This window comes from Schistocerca americana, chromosome 2 (genome assembly GCF_021461395.2).
Source record: "Schistocerca americana isolate TAMUIC-IGC-003095 chromosome 2, iqSchAmer2.1, whole genome shotgun sequence".
In the NCBI taxonomy this organism is placed as follows: Eukaryota; Metazoa; Arthropoda; class Insecta; order Orthoptera; family Acrididae; genus Schistocerca; species Schistocerca americana.
In genome coordinates, this window is record NC_060120.1 from 115,083,898 (window position 1) to 115,096,750 (window position 12,853).

Consider the following 12,853-nt stretch of genomic DNA (forward strand, 5'->3'; position numbering starts at 1 on the left):
AGTCTCTAAACACTTTGGCATACAACTGGATATTTCAAATCACAGTGTAATAGGAAGTTTACATTTGAACTTAAACTTATAACATGATGAAATAGTCAGGAACTTGATTAAGCTAACTGATTCAAATCATCTGGCATTGTCTATAAAACTATTTTATATATTATTATTTTGACTTCTCAAAAAAAGTGATGACACTTGCTTTCATTTGCCATGCCAAGAACAGAACCAGAACTTTTTCTATTGCGCAGTTAATAATTCTCTCTTTACTAAATGTGTTGTTATTTCACTTGTTGTTGCTAGTTTTGGTTTCACTGGTGCACAGTTGACCGGGTAGTTGGTGCAGGCAGGAGCAGGAACAAAAACTTCTGGGTGTTACGTAGAGACATTGTGCTGATTTGGCAGTGTGGTTGCAACAGGATGGAGCCACTGTACACAAAAAGCAAGGGTGTTTATGAACTTCCTGTGAGAAGATTTTTCAGGTTCCCAGCACTCATATTGGAAAGGATATGGTGGAGAACAGCCTAACTACACCTTGGGATTGTTTCCAGAATTAATATTTTATGCTGCAGTGGACTATACACTTTTCTGAAACTTCTTGACACAAAATGCTAGTCTCGTAAGGTTTGTTGAAGTTGTTCTGGAGTAAGCAGAGGTACATGTCTGCAACTGGCAAGGCCCTAGGTCTGAGTATGAATCCTAGCCAGCTCAATTCTAGTCTGTCTCCTAACAATAGTCTCTTGTAGAAAGAAAGATTATTTCTGGAAATACACTTCTGGCCCTTACACCTGCAACATCAGGAAGGACAGTAAATAATGAAATTTTAATTGTATGCACATACAACACAGAAGGAAGAAAACATAATTAAACATGAAGCTGATTTAGGAGTCTAAAGTTATAAAATTTACCACACAAAGCTGCCACCTCTTGCAGCAACAACAGCTATCATGGGCACTGATATGAATGGTGCTTGGATGGAAGATTGGGCTTATTCTTTTCATGCTGCTCAACTCTATGCCAGCATTTATCAGGCGTAGTGTCTGGCACATGACGATGTGCCAGTCTGTCTGCAAGCTATGGTTATATGTTCTTAAAGGGCGTGAGATCTGGATGAGATGCTGGTCAGGGAAACAGCTGAACACGCTCTGTGATGAGGTGGATCAGAACAGCAAGGGCAATATGTATTCTTGCATTATCTTGTTGAATGATAATGTCACAGAAACCTCGAAGGTAGTGCACAGCCATGGGTCTTAGCACATAAGAAATGTAAAGGCTCCTGCCCAGACAACCAGCTATGTGAACTATAAGTAATCGTGTTATGTACCCAATGGCACCCCATACCAACACACCAGGTGTTGAGTCTTGAGGTGTAACATGTGATTCATAGAATGAGATGCTCCACATGCTTGATATCCATTGGTCAATGAGAGATGTTTGTGGGTTAAGGCAGTAAGCAGGAAGCACCTCACTTTCAGGAGGTTTTTCAACGGTTTGTGCAGCTCAGAATTGTACCGATCCTGTACTATTGGTGAAGCAGGCCACGGACTGGCACTTTTACCTGCTGAGTGGAGTCATTTTCTCCTTGGGGCTCTAAATGAAAGGCATGGAGTGCATGTGATCTCCATGATACCAAAGAAACCATCACGGCACTGATGTTCTGTTTTTACTGTACTACTGTTCAGTGTCTCGTGTGAATTGGATGCATGACAACATCTGGCTAGAATATAAGGCACGTGTAGTCAGTTCATTAAGAGGAGATAGAGTTATATATTACAGGAAATACATTGAGTTCAACTTCTCTGAGCATGTTATTCCACTGGAACAAGAAAAGTCTCTTTCAGCATCTCTGACGCAACAGATCGAAGCCAGTCATGGGGGGGCAGGGAGGGGGGGGGGGGGGGGGGGGGAGAGCAAGCTGTGTCACAGTACAACGACCCTTGCAGCATTAATATCATACAGCAACCATGAGAAAGAAGAAAGAGAAGCACAAAACCTGGCAAGATACAGAAGTGCAGATTGACCATTAGACTGTTTTCCCATTAGGCAATAAAGACCAAGGAAACATTCCAGTCTCTATAACAATGGCAAATGCAAGCTGGCAACATTTCTTCCCCTCACAACCTCCACACACAGATGTGTCTTCAGTGATGCTTTATCCTGAACCAAGACTTGCCTAAAAAAAAAGACCAGGAGGTGATACTCCTGTGTCATATTGGATACACCTCTCACTGCTGCCACATCAAAAGAAGCAGCAACATCAGTTACTGTGCTGACAGTCTGTGGCACTCCAGACATTGTCACACTAATTGTGTCCATTTCCTGAGTCAAGGTCTGTGATATGGCTGCACGATCCTGCACAGATGAGTTACCAATGTGACTGCTCTCTCAGGCAGCAGTCACATGGAGTCACCGAGGTCCCACATCACACAGAGTATGCCTTTCCCTGAACCCATCAATTACATAGTTGCATGATGGTCATAATTATCTACCAATTCATGCAGCAACACTGCAGACTGATAAACCATAGTCTTGATAAGCCATAGTCAAATTTCAACAGATGCTGGCAGAGGTTTCTCCATATTGTGAAGACAACACTACAGTGTGGCTTAAAATTTTCTTTTTTCCTGTGCTTTCTTCTTTCTTTGTTTTCTGCTTTCTTTTCTTGGTATGTTGGAAGGTATAGTATATATGGACTTTGTAACTTTGTTTCTTAATGCAGTTTTGTTTCTGTACACATCATGGAGCTGCTATGAATGGAATCACTATTTTTCTTTTTCTAATGTGTGTTTGCACAATTATTAACATGTTATTTTAAATTATTAATTATACTGTAAATTGTTGTACTCAGTGTAACACTAAGCAAGATGTGTTGAGCTGTAGAAATATGTCAATAGGTTGATAAAGGAACATTAGCAAAGAGTCTTTAGAGTGAGAGCAGGTGGCAATTATCGTGTTGAGTGCAAGGGTGCTGTGTCCTTGGCCAAGGTTAAAAAATTGTTTTATCAGTAACTGGTCTTTTTATTTCCATGTGTATCATGGGAAAAGAAACTAATAATCAAAAACATTCCACTGCTTCTCATTCTGAACTGATATTCAGGAAATTAATCAGAACTACAATGCACAGACAGCTCAGAGTGTATGTTACGCACTTACAGGATCTAGCGTGAACCACACAGCCTGTGTAGTGCATACTGTGGACTGTCAAACTGAACTAGAAATACACTGATGCACTTTCTTGCACGAACTGATATTGAGAACAGTGATCTTGAATACGCAATGTGTGATCGCAGCATGAGCTGATATTGAAAGACTTGATCTTGAATGTATGAGTGGTGTTCAGTAAGTAAGGCAACACAAATTTTTGCTGAAAGCAGGTTGGTTTTGTTCCAGGATTCCAATATACCATGTTATTCCTGACTCTTTTGGCTACAAAACCGTATTTTTCAACATAATCTCCATTCAATGTGATGGCCTTGAGCTATGTTACTGGGAGGGCCTGTATTCCATCATGGTACACTCCTACTGGTTGACATCGGAGCCAGCATCTTGCTGCACTAGTGACCCCTTCAGAGTCCCGGAAGGTCATCACCGTGACTTTATCTGCTGAGAGTGTGGCTTTGAACTTTTTCTTTGGGGAAGAGGTGGATTGCTGTTTTGTTTCCAGTTGAAGTGATATGCCCATGTTTCATTGTCTGTGACGATGTTCAACAAAAAATTGTCATGATCAGCCCCAAAACATGCAAGCAATTCTGCACAGATAGTCCTTTGTTGTTCTTTATGTTCTTCTGTTAGGCAATGAGGAACCCATAAGGCACAGAACTTTTAGTACACCAACAGCTGGACGACTGTGTCAGCACTACCAATGGGGATGTCCAGTTGTGCTGTGAGGTATTTGTTGTGATCCATCAATCACCTTGAATGACATGTTCAAATTTTCCAAAATTGCGGGAGTCACAGCTGTGTGCAGTGGCCAGCTGAGACACAGGAGATCGGATAGATTGTGCAACCTTGTTGCGATAATGACAGACACCTCTCATTCAACGACTCACCATGCTTTTGGTCACTGCCAAGTCTCTTTGGCATTCTGCAGGTGCCTATGAATATCTGCAATGCTCTGGTTCTCCAAGACACTCAATGACAGTGCTTTGCTTGCCATGCACCTCCATAACAGACACCATTTTGAAGGCTACATATAGCACCACCACCTGCTGGAAATTCATGAAACTGCTGGGATTGAAGTGGGAATATTCCACAATAGCTCACAAAACAAATTCCACATTTTTTCAACTGAAATTGGCTGAGAAAAAAATCTGTTGCATTACTTTAGTGCACACTCTTCGTACAAGGAGCAATCACCGCATTACTGCTGAGAGTATACAGTAAGTATTATGAATAGTACGGATTGTTTGACATGGGCCGCAGATTGATAAATCAAGTTATAAACATATCGTTTCTTACTGTGAACTGTGCTACCTTGAGATGTTCCAAGTTGCAGTTGAAGGGATAACAGCAAATTCAAAACCCACCATTAGTGGATATGATAAGCAAGACAATTCTACAAACACTGTGATGTCCTGCTGAGCCACGAACAGAAGGTCACAACGAACAGGATAAGTACAATGGCAATAATTACCAGACTCCACACCCAATATAATGCAAATGACAATGACACGCCAACAATACCAGCTAAGTGGAGATTGCCTTGAAAAAGTTAAAAAAGCTGTCTTGCAACCTATTACTGGAAAGCATTTAGTAACAAAAATCTTTTGTACTGAAGCTGTTTTGTTTCTCATTGTTATTGCTTTGAAATAACTGAAGATCTAAATAATGACAATAATATGATTGCTACTCACATTATAGTGGAGATGTTGAGTTGAACATAAGCACAACAAAAAAAGACAGTCAAATAAGTTGTCTGACCATCTTTTTTTGTGCCTGTACGTGACTCAACATCCCTGCTATACAGTAAGTAGCAATCTATCCTTTTCATAATATTGTCATTATTCCGTCCTGGATTTTCCATTGTTTGAAGATCTAAATAATTTTGATTAACATTTTCAGTAAATGACAGAATTAAAAATAAAATTATGTTCAAAACTTCCTTGCAGGTTAGGACTGTGTGCCAAACCAAGACTCAAACTCGGGACCTTCGTGTTTTGAGGGCAAATGCTTTAGCAACAGCTATCCCAGCATGATTGATGACCTGTCCTCGCAGCTTTACTTCCACCATTGCTTCATTTCCAACCTTCCAAACTTCACAGAAGTTCTCCCACAGAACTTGCAGGACTGGCACTCCTGGAAGAAAGATCCCACATTCAACTCTCAGTCTGGTACACAGTATTAATCTGTCAGGAAGTTTCATATCAGTGCACACACACTTCTGTAGAGAGAGAAACTCATTCTTTGAAATTAATTCCATTCATTAACTAAGTTTCTACCATTGATGTCATTTTTTATTGCAAGGCCATCATCTTCAGATACCATCTTCATTATTGCAAATATGTATTACTATTAGTGGTACTAAAGCCCAAAGTCTTTATTTTTATTATTCATTTTTATTGCCTATGTATGTATATTTGTTTTGTTTGCTAATCTTATTTTATGCATTTGCACATAGCCTTGTTTTTGGGCCCAATCTCATGCGAATTAATGCTGTAAGTTGGGAAAATACATGCATCGTGCAGTGTTCGCTATTAAGTTTGGAGGCAGCAGCCAGCCACTAATAACACTTGTGTGTGTGTGTGGTAAAGACTGCTAGTTATTTCAATCTGTGGTGACATAATATTCAATTAATCCTGGGAAAAGTTAAATACGCTTGGGAAGTGATAGTGGGCGAGGCATCTCAGGCTTCCTACAATTTTGTTACTTGAACACGGTCGTTTCTAGTTAGAATAATATTCAAGGGGGCCCTGTTTCATCACGTAAGTTGCAGTGTTGTGACAGGACACTGTTGTTTTAATGCTATGTGGGTGAAATATGGCACTTTGCAGGTTGACTTTTGAAATTTAGCAGCTGGTGTACTTCATTTTGCTTTCTTTTGTTGTTCTTCCATGAACAAAATGACGATAAGGAAAGACAAATGGATAGCTACCTTCCAAACACAGGAAAATGGAAAGAAAGTTGCATAATATGTTATGGAGAGTATAGGAGTAGGATCAATCATTAAATTAGAACCAGATATTAAAAGAGAAGCAGAAAATGGAACGAGAACAGAAGAAAATGGAAGGAAGGTAAAAGAAAATGGAGATCAGGCAGAAAAAAGTGAGTGGACAGATAGAAACTGTTAGCAAAAAGGTAGATGAATCTAAAAATGAGATGGATTAAGAGAGAAACAAGCTAGGCAGAAAATATGAGCAAACTTGAAGGGATTTTGAGAAATTTAAAGATGAAGTTAATCAGCTGTTTAAAGAGGCATAATTCAAAGTAAATAAAAACAAAAGAAATCTGAGAATGCCATACAGAAAAGGGCAGACTGCTTGGATAAAGACATTCAAGCCCAAGATATCAACTGTAAAGAATGAAGACTGAAATTAAGGACTACTGCAAACAGATTTTACAGGATTATAACAAAAATAGTAAGCCAGAAATAGAAGGAATTAAAGAGATCACTCCTGGGATTAAGAACAGGGTAGGAAATTTAGAAAGGACAGTTAAAAATTAAAAAAAATTACAGCACCACCAGTGGTACTGTAGAAAAGGAAGGCTAGTATTTATACTTCTAATAATGTAGTTTTTTTATCCCAATGGAGATGCACATCCAGTTTCTTTTATAAATAGCTCAAGGAGTCAATTTACTGCAGATTGCATAGGGAATGTCAAATTTGAAGGCCAAATGCTTGCTTAAAGGGAAAACATCTTGATTGAGGAGCAGATGCCCTGGATAAATATGAGTCTTTTGAAGATTTCGTATCAGCATTTCTGGGTGATTGCTCGTCTAAAGAAAAACAAAGTCATATTATAGAAGCTTTTAAGAAGGCTCCATGGTAAGACGGGAGACATAGGGAGAATGTGAGAGAGTCCTGTGAAAGTTGGATCAGTAAATTAAAACATTTGGATAGCCCATGGAATTAAGGGATACTATATGTTACCAATGGCGAAGTCACTTCCTAATAAGAGATGTGGACTGATAGGACGTAATAATAATATTAAAGACTTTCTGAACAGTAAGAGATGTAGGTAGGTGGCAAACAAATTGTTTGCTTCATGAAGACAATATTCTGTGTGGTACCACAAGAACAGGGATTGGACAAACACAGTGAACCAAATAAATGTGAGAGGTAGAGAAAGAAGAGCTTTGATGAAGGGTAGGGGTAACACTAGAGGTGATTACAGAATGGGTGAGTCCCAAAGGGAAATGAACACCCCCAACAGTGAGGTCCCATATTGGAGCGAGGGGAGGAGGAGGGGGGGGGGGGGGGGAGGGATCGAACTCTGACCTATGCCATGATGAAACATTAAACTTGGGACTTTATAGTAGCAATACCAACTTTGGTGACATAACATGTGGAAGACAAAAACTGGTGATTAAAGAGAATGTACCTGATGTTAGTTATAGAAGTAATGTGGAATCAGTGGCGAGATGTATCAAAATGTTTTCCAGATGTATGACAGAATCAAAGTAGATGAGAAGCAGGAAAAGAATGTGTTGGAAAATGAAAGTGATAATAGTGACGAGGAAGATATCAAAGATGATAGTAGTAGTGAAGAGGAAGAAGGAAGTATACAATGGGGATACATTTCTTTCACATAATGGTTTGGAGGTAGGAGATAAGGGGGAGAAGGAACATTTTTTGAAATTGTTGTGGTGGTGACTACCACAAATTCGATTAGTAGTGAAATAGATGTAGGTGTTGGGAAGGACGTTAAAAGTCTTCGTCATTGACAAAGGCAAACGGTTGGTAACTTATAATAAGGAGGAGGTAGGTTTATGTGCAGTTTAAAAGGAACCATGAAAATTGGGGGCCTTCAATAAATTTTGGGTGCTGTGACAGAAAACAGTAGCAACAGCATAGACACAATGACAGTTGTAACATCACTGCAACAGTTGCCTGAACGGCACTTGCTTCATCAAGGCTAGGTGTTCATCTGCAGTACTTGTGAATCCGCTAAATTATGAATCAGTGTCCACAATGGCAATATCTTACCACACCCATATGTGACTGTTGTTTTGAGAATGTGAATGAAAACAGCACATCAGCACAACAAGTGGCTTACAGTTGAGTACAAATGACTTCGATTTTAGCAAGAGCAGGATCAGCAGTTGGGAAGGGAGTGAGACAGGGTTTTAGCCTCTCCCTGATGCTGTTCAATCTGTATATTGAGCAAGCAGTAAAGGGAACAAAAGAAAAGTTTGGAGTAGGTTTTAAAATCCATGGAGAAGAAATAAAAACTTTGAGGTTCGCTGATGACATTGTAATTCTGTCAGAAACAGCAAAGGACTTGGAAGAGCAGTTGAACGGAATGGACAATGCCTTGAAAGGAGGGTATAAGATGAACATCAACAAAAGCAAAACAAGGATAATGGAATGTAGTCGAATTAAGTCGGATGATGCTGAGGGAATTAGATTAGGAAATGAGACGCTTAAAGTAGTAAAGGAGTTTTGCTATTTGGGGAGCAAAATAACTGATGATGGTCGAAGTAGAGAGGATATAAAATGTAGACTGGCAATGGCAAGGAAACCGTTTCTGAAGAAGAGAAATTTGTTAACATCGAGTATTGATTTAAGTGTTAGGAAGTCGTTTCTGAAAGTATTTGTATGGAGTGTAGCCAGTAATTTAGTACTGGAGGGCAGTGTGGTGGGTGTAGCCTGCAGTAGGTACTGGGAGATGAAGAAGTTTGCACAGGATAGAGTAGCATGGAGAGCTGCATCAAACCAGTCTCAGGACTGAAGACCACAACAACAACAAAAAACCCTGTATTCACCTGACCAGAAGTTTTGTTCCTCCTGCCACCGAACTTCGCTAATTCCCACTATATCTAACTTTAACCTATCCATTTCCCTTTTTAAATTTTCTAACCTACCTGCCCAGTTAAGGGATCTGACATTCCACGCTCTGATCCGTAGAATGCCAGTTTTCTTTCTCCTGATAACGATGTCCTCCTGAGTAGTCCCCACCCGGAGATCTGAATGGGAGACTATTTTACCTCCGGAATATTTTACCCAAGAGGACGTCATCAACATTTAACCATACAGTAAAGCTGCATGCCCTCGGGAAAAATTATGGCTGTGGTTTCCCCTTGCTTTCAGCCGTTCGCAGTAGCAGCACAGCTAGGCTGTTTTGGTTAGTGTTACAAGGCCAGATCAGTTAATCAACCAGACTCTTGCCCCTGCAACTACTGAAAAGGCTGCTGCCCCTCTTAAGGAACCACACATTTGTCTGGGCTCTCAACAGATACCCCTCCATTGTGGTTGCACCTACAGCACGGCTATCTGTATCGCTGAGGCACGCAAGCCTCCCCACCAACGGCAAGGTCTATGGTTCATGGAGGGGGGGCCTAACAATATGTGCTCACAATCCTTTTTGGATATTCTAGTTTTTTCTTGTTTATGCACTATTTTTTCCTTCATAAATTCAACAATAGTGGTTTTTAAATCAAAAATTGTTCAAGGCATGCTCCTATTTTAACCAATATAGTTTGCAGTAATATATAAAGTCTCCATACTCTTTGTTCAGCTCCATCAAAAACTGATGTATCTGACAGTGGAATAATGTGTGCAAATTCAAAAATTTTATTATTCATACCAACAATTTCTTCACATGCTACATGCCTGTAAATTTAGCACAAAATGCATCTTGATGTACTGAACAACAAATCCCATCTGCTGACTGTTGAATTTTTTGCTCTTTCATTGTCAAATAAATCTTTAAATTCTTTCTGCATGGTATTGCAATATAAATTCATAGCAAATTTGCAGTACATGTACTTATATGACTGCACAATAGATATTGAGAACTGTTATTCCTCTCTTCTGTCCTTTCTATTCATTTCTAAAGGCTTGTCACAATACGTCACTAGACTGCCTCCTTTTGTACAAACAGCAACTGGACATGTGAATGTCATTCATGCCATGAAAAAATAGCAAAGGGTAAACAGCGCTGACACCACAATTCTTCTGAACTGTAGGGAGTTGTGCCAACCAAAAAATGCCACACTGCAATACTGAATTAAATGTTGCGCTGCACCGAGTAGTACCGGAAGGCAGGAGCAGAGCCGAGTCAGGCCAAGCCATGGCTTGCATGCAGCCCGCACACCCAGTCTGCATGAAGTTTGGCACGGAGTGGCCCACCCATATCTAAATCTATCGAAATAACAATTTAACATGAATCAGTACTACCAACAGTGCAAAATACTAACAGTAAATAAATAAAAATTGTAGAAGGACATTGTACAAATGGTGCTTCCTAGTGTGTATACTTGTCCAGTATATTGCTAGCATAAAATACTTTAGCCAAGCTGAATCATAAAATAGTGGGACATTCGAGCATCCCCAATAAAACTTTCAAGACTGTTGGGAAAAAAAAGTGACTCTCTCTGGAAAAAATGGAACTAACAGACACCCTATAGTAGTAGTTAAGAGGAAGAAGAGAAAATACATGGGATAAATTTCTTTCAAATAATTTTACGGAGGAAGGAGATATGGAGGGCAAAGTAACATTTTCTGAAATATCTGAGGAGATGACTACCACAAATTCTGTGAACAGTGAAACAGCTGTAAGTGTTGGGGAGGACATTTACAGTATTTACTTGAATCTAAGCCGCACCTGAAAAATGAGACTCGAAATCAAGGAAAAAAAATTTTCCCGAATCTAAACCACACCTGAAATTTGAGACTCGAAATTCAAGGGGAGAGAAAAGTTTTAGGCCGCATCTCCAAATCGAAACAAAGTTGGTGCATTGTAATATGAGACACAATTTAGGTCGAATGAATGACGATACAGCTACAGTAGTTTGGTTCGAGTCATAAGCTTAGCAGTTAAGCTTTACCAGGTAGCCATTGCTATGCGTCAGGTGCTCCGTCCGTATTTATACGGTAACCCTTCCTTTTTCACGTGCTTCGTCTGGTTTGAATTGATTGCTTATTTTTCTTTGATCTGATAAGTGCCGATTTCTTTGTTATAGGTGTTTACGTCACTCTAAGCTGAAAATGCATTACTGTACTGTGTCATGCAATGTTTGTCACATTATGATAGTGCGTGTTTATGGCCTGTTGCTGCTCGTGGCATGGCTTGCTTTTGTGCCGGCTACCGCCGCTTACAATTAAAAAAAATAAAATAAGAGAGGACAGGTCTCATTAGTGAAACAATGGCAAGAGACTGGTATTTGTTGTTACTTACACTGCTGCTTTCTTTGATAATGATCAACAAGAACCAAATAATAGACTGCGTATGATAGAAGATGTTCTGAAAGAGAGTTTAGCGAAAATTTTTCTCCGTTTGAAAATCTTTGCAGGCGCCTCTCTAGTAGATTACGTTCTGCTCAGAAATTAGAGTCATCTTAGATTCAAAAATCTAGTCAATTGCTGTGCTTTATTTCTGACTGTATCACTATTAGGCATAAGAATAATATGAATATAAACATGACATGATATGTATATTCTGCCGCGTTTGCTATTGTCTCACTCTAGTTTCATAGTTTATTAGGCAGACAGGATTTAAATGAGATAGGAGCAAACACGAAACAATACATGGCAAAATGTTTATATTCGTATTATTCTTATGGTGAAGAGAATACTGCATGTGATTCACAATTCATAAAAGTTCCTATTAGCAACCATCTCTTCTCACAGGTAGGAAAAAATTCATAACGTAGAGTTAGCCATATTGACAAGTAGAGTTGACCATATTGACAAACATCCTAAACAGTCTTGCCAGTCGGATTTTCATCATCATCATCATCATCATCATCATCATCATCATCATCATCATTTAAGACTGATTATGCCTTTCAGCGTTCAGTCTGGAGCATAGCCCCCCTTATAAAATTCCTCCATGATCCCCTATTCAGTGCTAACATGGTGCCTCTTCTGATGTGAAACCTATTACTTCAAAATCATTCTTAACCGAATCCAGGTACCTTCTCCTTGGTCTGCCCCAACTCCTCCTACCCTCTACTGCTGAACCCATGAGTCTCTTGGGTAACCTTGCTTCTCCCATGCGTGTAACATGACCCCACCATCTAAGCCTGTTCGCCCTGACTGCTACATCTATAGAGTTCATTCCCAGTTTTTCTTTGATTTCCTCATTGTGGACACCCTCCTGCCATTGTTCCCATCTACTAGTACCTGCATCCTAGCTACTTTCATATCCGTAACCTCAACCTTATTGATAAGGTAACCTGAATCCACCCAGCTTTCGCTCCCATACAACAAAGTTGTTCGAAAGATTGCATGGTGCACAGATAACTTAGTCTTGGTACTGACTTTCTTCTTGCAGAAGAGAGTAGATCGTAGCTGAGCGCTCACTGCATTAGCCTTGCTACACCTCGCTTCCAGTTCTTTCACTATGTTGCCATCCTGTGAGAATATGCATCCTAAGTACTTGAAACCGTCCACCTGTTCTAACTTTGTTCCTCCTATTTGGCACTCAATCCGTTTATATTTCTTTCCCACTGACATTACTTTCGTTTTGGAGATGCTAATCTTCATACCATAGTCCTTACATTTCTGATCTAGCTCTGAAATATTACTTTGCAAACTTTCAATCGAATCTGCCATCACAACTAAGTCATCCGCATATGCAAGACTGCTTATTTTGTGTTCACATATCTTAATCTCACCCAGCCAGTCTATTGTTTTCAACATATGATCCATAAATAATATGAACAACAGTGGAGACAGGTTGCAGCCTTGTCTTA

General features: G+C 39.7%; 1 protein-coding gene across 2 annotated transcripts in view; it reads right to left on the reverse strand.

The window, feature by feature from the left end:
- The window catches only part of LOC124596648 (regulatory-associated protein of mTOR), a 320,526-nt gene that overhangs the window by 61,098 nt on the left and 246,575 nt on the right, over positions 1 to 12,853 (reverse strand). The gene's annotated exons all lie outside the window — the stretch shown is intronic.